Source organism: Corvus kubaryi, unplaced genomic scaffold, assembly GCF_017639235.1.
Source record: "Corvus kubaryi isolate FWS band 111438036 unplaced genomic scaffold, C.kubaryi_AGA036_p1.0 64819, whole genome shotgun sequence".
Taxonomy (NCBI): Eukaryota; Metazoa; Chordata; class Aves; order Passeriformes; family Corvidae; genus Corvus; species Corvus kubaryi.
The window spans coordinates 3,788-12,227 of record NW_024581535.1 but is presented as its reverse complement, the minus strand read 5'-3'; the positions used below and the strand labels follow the sequence as shown (position 1 = coordinate 12,227).

General features: G+C 40.0%; 1 long non-coding RNA gene across 1 annotated transcript; it reads left to right on the top strand.

Annotated features, from left to right (window-relative positions):
* The first annotated feature begins 1,306 nt into the window (after positions 1 to 1,306).
* Positions 1,307 to 6,052, top strand: LOC121672668. The gene is made up of 3 exons (XR_006018922.1): positions 1,307 to 1,384; positions 4,936 to 5,030; positions 6,012 to 6,052. It is a non-coding gene; the product is annotated as an uncharacterized LOC121672668 (long non-coding RNA).
* The last annotated feature ends 2,388 nt before the right edge of the window (positions 6,053 to 8,440 follow it).

The window sequence follows — 8,440 nt, the reverse complement described above, 5'->3', positions numbered from 1 at the left end:
ACATAGAAAGAGCAAGAAAAAGCTACTGAAATCTTATTTTAAAAGCCTGTGGCTGTGGTATCTCACTCAAGCAAAAGCTCTCAGGCACAGGATGGGATTGTTGGGGTACAGGGCCAGGAGTTGGACTCAGTGATCCTGATGGGTCCCTTCCAACTCAGCATATCCTATGATTCTGTGACAAGCACTATTTTTCCCAAAGAATAATGATAAAAATGAATAATTTTGCTAATTCTTAAAACACAGTTCTGGCTTGTTTAGCCTTTATTTCCTTCACTTTGAAATAACCCACTGTAACCTTTCCACTTTTTAGACTTTTGTCTCTAAACTGTGGCACCCAAGTAGGTGGTCAAGCCAATACTTCCTTTTTCCCAGCCAGACACACTGGGAAGAAGCAGCAGATTGTGTTTTCAGGAGACTTAAGAATCTTGCTGGAAAGTTTTGTCAGGGTTATCATCACATGTCAAGGATGATGTCCATATAGAACATAGATTTCGCAACAATGCAGCTTCCTTGGAAAGAAAATTTTGTTTTCTTTAGTTCACTCATTTTGAGTGAATAAAGGAGTCCATGGGGAAGGAGTCAGTCCTTAAAGAAAATACTCATTCTTATAATTACCATGTTCCTGCTTCCTCCCTACCCTGCCAAAATTCACTGTAAAGAAGAGGTGTGGTCATTAAATGCCATCCAAGTGGCACAATTAATGTTCTGTAAATGCAGGATCCTCTGGGTGAAATGATACAGCTGAGTTTAAAAATGTCCAGTTCTGTGTTTGAATACCCGTACGGACATGCACACCCACATGTGCTGAGAGGGTGTGTGGTGTTCATTTTAATTTACTTTTTTTTAGGATGTGACACTTTGATTTTTCTTTCCTTCTTAGAGAGCTCAAAGTACTTTTTAAAGGACTTAATTTCTGTGCAATAGAGCTCATGGGCAAACACTCAAGAAATGCAAAATAACGAATGTACTCATGGTTCTAAAAAACGTTTCTCATTCTTCAAACTGATGCCAGTTGTGTGCATTGACAGTAATCCTGTCTAATCCCCTCCACATGAATTATCTTTGTACACCTGCTTTCATTGTCTCACTTATCAGTTTTGAGTACTCAGAACCACAATTTGCAGGAAGGCAAAGCAGCAGAACAACGCATTAATGCACACACAGCGTGCTACGCTGCAGTTTTGCATTGTAAAGATAAAATGTAGTTGTAGATTTTGGTGCTTGGAGTCAACATCTTCCATTAAGACATTTTTCCTCCTTCCTGCCCTCCCCCAGCTGATGTGTGTCTGTGTTTGTGTTCCTTGGCAGACTGACTGAAGCACACAGAACAGCTGTGAAAGTCATCAGGAGAATGCAGTATTTTGTGGCCAGAAGAAAATTTCAGGTAAGCAGGAGGATAAATCACAAGTGCAGCTCGTGAGCTTGCCTGACATTGCAGGTGCTCTCAGAGTGGACTTGTCTTGGTGAATGTGGTGTAGTAAGTCAAAGGTATTGGTCAAGTTCTTGGTCTCACATCTTTTGTGGATTTTTTTAATGGTGTGGGCAAAATTATCAATGATCCACGGGCGTAGTGTGACACAAACCCCTGACTTTGTGGAGTCAGCATCGTTATTTTTTACTTCTCTTTTCTTACTGCACTTGTTTTTTGGGGTTCTGTGTGTTTACTATACTCACCAATACTTACCCATGCACTAGCAGAACTGAAGAAAAGCCTGCTGTTGAGGTGAAAACACCTCTGTACGGGTGTCTGCAAAAATGCTGATCATAACAAGAATGTTATCAATCATCTGATCAATTAGGGAATGTTCAGTCCCATGCTATGTATGGCTGACAGATTAATAGGCCTCACTGATGAGTACTATGGGTGCAAAGTTGCTTTCATAGGTGTGACCCACATTTCCAAATGTATTTCCCAGAAAGGGACCTCACAGGCCATATTTTATAAAATTGTGGAGCATCTGCCTTCTGGAAATTTGCTGTCTTTATGAGTGTTCAGTTAATTTTCTCAATCAGGTTAAAAAGTGCTCAAACTAAATGTGCAGCATTGAAAATCCTGTTTCATTTTGCCTGTTTAGTGAAACTTCTTATGATAAAACTTGAGTGGAATGTGATCCTGATATCATCGTTCTTATCATCCATGGGCTAGAAATGCTATGGAAATGAAAAATTAACTTCTGGACTGATTTTCAAAGCCCTCGTTATTTCTATCTTAAGGTTCATGCTTTTTTGTCCAAGAGGATCCACTGCAAGTTAATAGCCTTTCATAATCCTTTTGAAGAGGTTTTAAAAAAATAAATCAAAAACTTACATTTAAGGCAAATTTGATTAGAGCTGAGCACTTAAATGCAAGGGATAGAAGTCTGAGATAAGCTCCCAGCACTCAGAAGACTCTGAATTAGGGCAGACAGAATAGCTTATATATTTCCTAATCCCATGCAGACATGTATCTTCAGATAACCCTACCTTTTGAAAGAAGTCTAGGAGAAGTCAGTTTGTTAAACTCAGCAAAAAATGGGAGAGCAGGATTATATTGTAAATATACCAGAGAGATAAACACGATGGGAAATTAAAAAAAAAAATAGTAAAAGAAAATAGAGACACCAGTTCTGGAAAATAAAATCAGTTTATAAATGAGTTAGGTTAAAAATTAGGATATTTCAAACCCCTAGAGACCTAATGTTCTGGAGCTGTCAGGCCGTAGCAGTCATGCCAAACCTTAAAAACTGAATTTCATCAATCTATGGAGAGAATTCTGTGAGTCAGTGACAGGGAAAAAGAAGAAGAAGGAATAATCTTTTTTTTCTTCCTTTCTTGGGGCCATGAAATACAGTTTATAGGACTCCCCATGCTAGTTAGATTTTGGGAGTTCAAAGCTGGGTAATATTATTTAGTTTTGCATGCTGACTGTGGAATACTGAGCTCAAGTGGCCAGGATTTGGGATTATGAGCAGAATGAAAGTTGAAGGAGTTGTTCAAGTTCTGCATTTACCACACCTCCCTGGAAGCCCATTATCTCCTGGCTTCAGTTGTATCGTTCTAGCATTTCCTAATAAAAACATGGCAGGGGATTGTGCCAAAGTTTGGCAGGGCATAAGATGCCCAGATCCAAAGCTTTATGGAAAAATAGGAGGGAAGAATGGTGAAAGCTGGAGGGATATTTTTACTCAGCTTCAGAGAGGACTCAGGCAGATTGCAGTGTCCAGCACTTTGCAGCTACAGGATTCGGAGCTGATGGTTTGGTGAAATGGATAACAGACAGAGGAATTCTTTTGAGGGGGTAAAGAAATTTCACTGGGAATGAGTAGAATTAATTATGCGCATACTAGCCCATGGGGGAGAGGGGAGGGGAAGACTCCCCAGCACATCCGGGCTCTGCGCCATGCATGGTGTTTAATAGAGAGTGTCCAAAGGAAAGGATACAGGATTTAGCCAAAATGCTCTCCAGGCACCCCCCACTAGTCCATCTAAAGAGTGATACTGGCACTGCTTCTCGGGGTGAAGACAATAGGCTGCTTTTCTGGCCAGAAATAGTGATGTGTCAGCGTCTGCAAAATGTGGAGCTGGGGAAGGGGGAAAAAACCCCAAAAACCAAATGATAAACTGAAAGCTGAACCCTCCCTCCCCCGCAAAGCCTCTGCTCCCAAATGCACTCAAATGCACACACACACCTCCAAAGCCACAACTCTTCTGGAAGTGTTGGTGCAGGTAAGTGCTGAGTGCAGGGGAGGCATTTTGTCACGAAGAGCTCTCGCTTCCTCAGTCATTTCACAGGATTTGTTTCCATTCCAGTTCCATGCTTTCATTTGAAATTTCTAGGATTGTGTGGCTGCCTTCCAAGCATGACTCCAGCACATACTGTAGGTGTTCAATGCATGTGTGCAGTGGTGCATGCTAATGGCTCTGGCTGAGGCTGTGACAGAGTGCAAACAGACAACAAGATGACTAATGAGCTGTTTTCAGTAATTCCCAATTACTAGATTTGCAGTTCACCTTTGCTTTTTTGTCCCCCCTCTCTTTTCTTGATTCAGAGCCAAAAAGGGAGACATCTTGCCCCACATTTACCATAAGGGTTCTCAAAATGCTGGTCTTTCCAAAAGGCCGTGATTTGTGTTTAAACCTCCACAGACACATTGATTTTACTTGCTAAAATTTCACTGTGCTGCACCTTTTATAACCACATCACTTTATGCAAATTCACTAGACCTGTTTCAAAATTCAGCCACAGTAGTTGCAGCAAGAAACCAAAGCTTGGCAGAAGCATCTGTGTTCTCCTTAGGATGGGAATAAAGCTGGGCAAGTGGCAGTTTTTTCACTCTCTTGCATTTTTTTATCTGTCCTTTTTTATTTGAATTGCACCTTTTTTTTCTGATCTCGAAGGTATCATGAAAGACAAAGGAGCACAAACAAAACCCACGTGCGGCAGTCTCCTGAGTTATGCAGAGCATCTGTCCTCCCTGTTCCTCAAGCAGCAATATTTCTGTCACCAGACATCTTTGGTCTTAAGAGACATATGATTCTGGGTCCAAGTGTTCTGAGTTGGGCCAATCCCTGGGGTTCAGTCCCCCGACATTATGATTAACAGATGGCTTTGGAATGAGCCAGGAGATACCGCACATGAGAGTCCCAGATAAATTACCCATCCTGGGTTCATGTTTCTCAAATACACTGGGAAGGGCTAATATTTTGCTCAGTATGGAGTAACATGAAGACATGACTCTAACTGGCAGTAATGGGAATCATTTGGCTCCATCTCCACAACAAATATTCATTCACTCCCACAACGGCTGCATACTTTTTATTCATTACGACAACTGTTGCAAAATGGCAGGCAAATAAGCTCTGGAAGATAAAAAAACAGAATGAATGCCTGACTGAAATAAAAATCCAGTTTGACCAATACTCACCTTTCAACGTGCTGCCTGCCTCCTTTCCCAGCAAGCTCAGAAGCCGTACGATGTCCGTGACGTGATTGAGCAGTACTCCCAAGGACACCTCAACATGATGGTTCGCATAAAAGAACTTCAAAGAAGGTAGGCCCTGTCCACCTCATGAAATATCTGATTTCTCTAGTGCCAGCTGGCTTTAGGAGAGATGTATACTTAATGAACAGTAATTGTCCAAAATTGCAAGCACAACAGGGAGCACAATATCTGGAGGATTTAACTTGGAGCCATTTTTAACCCTTTTTATGACCAAGTTTACAATTATCCTTTATTCTCCTCTCCTTTTTCTCCAAGTGGAATTAAAAGAAATTAAGGTGCATGCTGTGAAGTTTATAGTGTGATCCAAGCTTTTCTGTCCTCTTCTTAGAAAAGGAAAACTTTTCAAATAATGATTTACCTTTCTGTTTCCATTCTGTGGTTCTCCACAACTGAGAGAAATCTGGTTTGCCTGTGCTGCACTGTCTGGAACTTTTCCCTGCCCGCATTCCTCCATGCACACGCTTTCTCCAAGTTTGGGGCTTGCAGCTGAAATATTTTGCCACAAAACTATTCTCTTCTGTTTCAGCACAAAGTGCTTTTCTCTTTACAAATTAATGCTGTGGACAGGGACATCAGAATGAACTCCCCCAGCCCTTAAATGAAATGAAAAAAAAAATCCTATTGAATGGAATCTACTGTGTCAACATATATAGATATTAAATCCGCCTGCATGAGGCTCTAGGAATAGTTGCAAATGTTATTAAGAAGTCATTCTGTTTGTATAGTCTTTGTTATTAGATTACATAGGACACGGGAGAGCTATGTTTTAGTTACAACTTGAAAGTCTGAGAAATATTAGTACTCAAGAAAATAACAATAATAATATGGTTTGATTTTGGAGGAAAAACTCTAAAGAGCTGAACTGTTGACTGTGTGTGCATAAAGTCATGCTGGTATCATGTTTTTGCTTGTTTTGGTTTGGGTTTAGAGCTACTGTAAATTCTCATGTAAATTATGCTCCCGTGCTTAGCAACAGAGTTTAAGTTGCTTGGTAATTGCTCTGCTGGTAATTCTCTGTTTGCTTCTCAGGTTGGACCAATCCTTGGGAAAGCCAGGTCTTTTCCTCCCAGGTATAGTGACTGCATTTTATGCAAAATTATTATCTTCATAACTTTGGGAAAATACCCTTGGCTACTGTAGTGTGGATTTATAATCCAGCCAATTATACATGAATGTAATTCTGTTAAAAAGTCCTGGAATGCCTGTGCAAAGATAAATACCTTTCATTCAGGTGGTAGTGGAATAAATGGAAATTAAGAATAAATGTTGAGATGTATATTAGTACATGATGAGATGGAAATATCCTGAGGGAAATTCTTCCACGAAAATATTCTTTCTAAATCTTTTGGTCTGGGATTACAATATATGTTGATTCCACTTAGAAAGGTTTCTTCCTTTCTGAACTCAAGACTCATATCCCCAAGTGACTTGGAGCACGACTGAGGGTGGCAAAGTAATTTCAGAGCCTCTAAAAATTGGCAAGTTGTCAGTGGTTAATATTATCAGGACAAGGAATATCATTCAAAACACATTTTCAACATCTGATTGTTTCAGAAGGCTCAGTAGGACAATCCTTTTTCCCTGTAGCTGGTTTTGGACCACAGGAAAAGAATCTGTCAGCTTGAATACTTCTATAAATATTTATACATGGGGATTCATTCCACAATGTGCAAGCTAAATTTATGGAAAAACATCCCTTACCTCCAAAAATGTATTATTTTATTTCAAGTATAGCATTACCGAACTGGAATTTGTGCTCAAGAAGACCAGTCTTAGAAGCACGTTTTATCAAACAGTTTCTGGTTTCAGAGGAGATGAATAATTAGAAACTCACTGTGAAATAATGTTCTGAGAGGTAAGAGAAGCTGAAGATGTTCAGGAAGTTTGGTCTCACCAAATCTTGAGTCAAAAGGGTCATAGAAACCACTGGGACGGTCTTAGGTGGGCCTGTGGCTTTGAACAAGTGTTGGAAAGAATCTAAAGTACCAAGGAACTGACTGGAAAAGGTAAAATGGTGGTTAGGGATGCAGAAGCTGGTGAGCTCAGTTAGGGGTTTGCAAGACCAAAACCAGAAGTTACTTGATCTAGTAGTCATTTTATCTAAGCCCTCCAGAAATCCAAAAATATGGTAAGTGGTTCCAGAGAAATGGTCTGCAGAACTAAACCTAGTTTGCAATTACTCCTGGTGTTATCCAACCTGCCTTTACTCCCAGGATTTTCCAAGCGGTGAACAGTGATGAGCAATATTTGTCTGTTTGGGGTGAAAACAGATTTTTGCACCATCCTTCTCCTCTAGAAAAAGAGTTATCCCTGAGTTTCCCTCAGAATGCATGGCTTATTCTACACTGAACATGGATTTTCAATATAATACTTTTCCAGGCATTGCTAAAACCCTCATTTTTAACAATATGGGTGTTTCCCCCAGACTGTGTTATTTCTGTACTGATGATAAGCAAAAAAGAAATGACAATGCAAAGAAAATTAAACTGCCAAGGAAAAAAAACATGAAAAGAATTTTCCTTTCCAGCTCCTTTTATTTTTTTCCTTGTTTTATTATACTCCCATTCAGAGAATCTTAAGGTCTGATTCCAAGCCCGTTGAAATGAACGGGAATCCTTCCAGTGACCTCAGTGGGTTTGGATCAGGCTGTTATTGAAACCCTGTTGTGGACTTTGATAATATTATATAAAGTAATTGCAGCCTGTCTATAGTATTATTACCTTTCAAAAGTGAATGATGTCATGTAAGACCCAGAATGTGAATTCACTGGAAGCAGTTATTGTTATTTTTCAAGTTAGTTTCTGTGAGATAAAAAGCACTAAAAGCTGTGTTAAAACAAGATAAGGATACGAGAAGAGAATAAAAGCCATGCTGGGGGTCAGAGCAGTCCTGACTCTGACGGAGCCAAGAGCAAGGTGCTTTGGGAAATGTGTAAAAAAGCCTCCAACCTTCCCATCAACTTTCTGCCTGTTGCACATCAGAGGCTTCCTGACAAGGTTTCAGTATGTGTAGTGTCCAAAATGGTTTGTCCTCAACCAACTTGCCTAATTACCCCTTTAAACTTACAACATCTGCCATATTCTGTGCAAAGAATTCTCATAATTTCACCCTCACGTGTGCATATTGTGAGGAATTCTCCCTTTTTGCTTGTTTTGGTCTTGGCATCTCCTACATTTCTTTCAAACTCCTAAAAGCAGGAGTGGATTTAAAAACACTAAGATAATGAATCAATTTTCCAAGGACCTGGACCCCACTTTTATACATGGGAATAACTCCACCTTTAGGAGTATACTCAGAAGACTCTGTCTGGGTTTCATTGGAAGCCTGTCCCAGTGTTCCAGGGGACACCATTTTGTCAGATGAAACAGATTCCTGGCATAATAAACACATGCCTTAATAATGGAGAGTGTTGATGTAGAGGCAAAGAGCATATTAATTAAATCTGTGGAATCAACGAA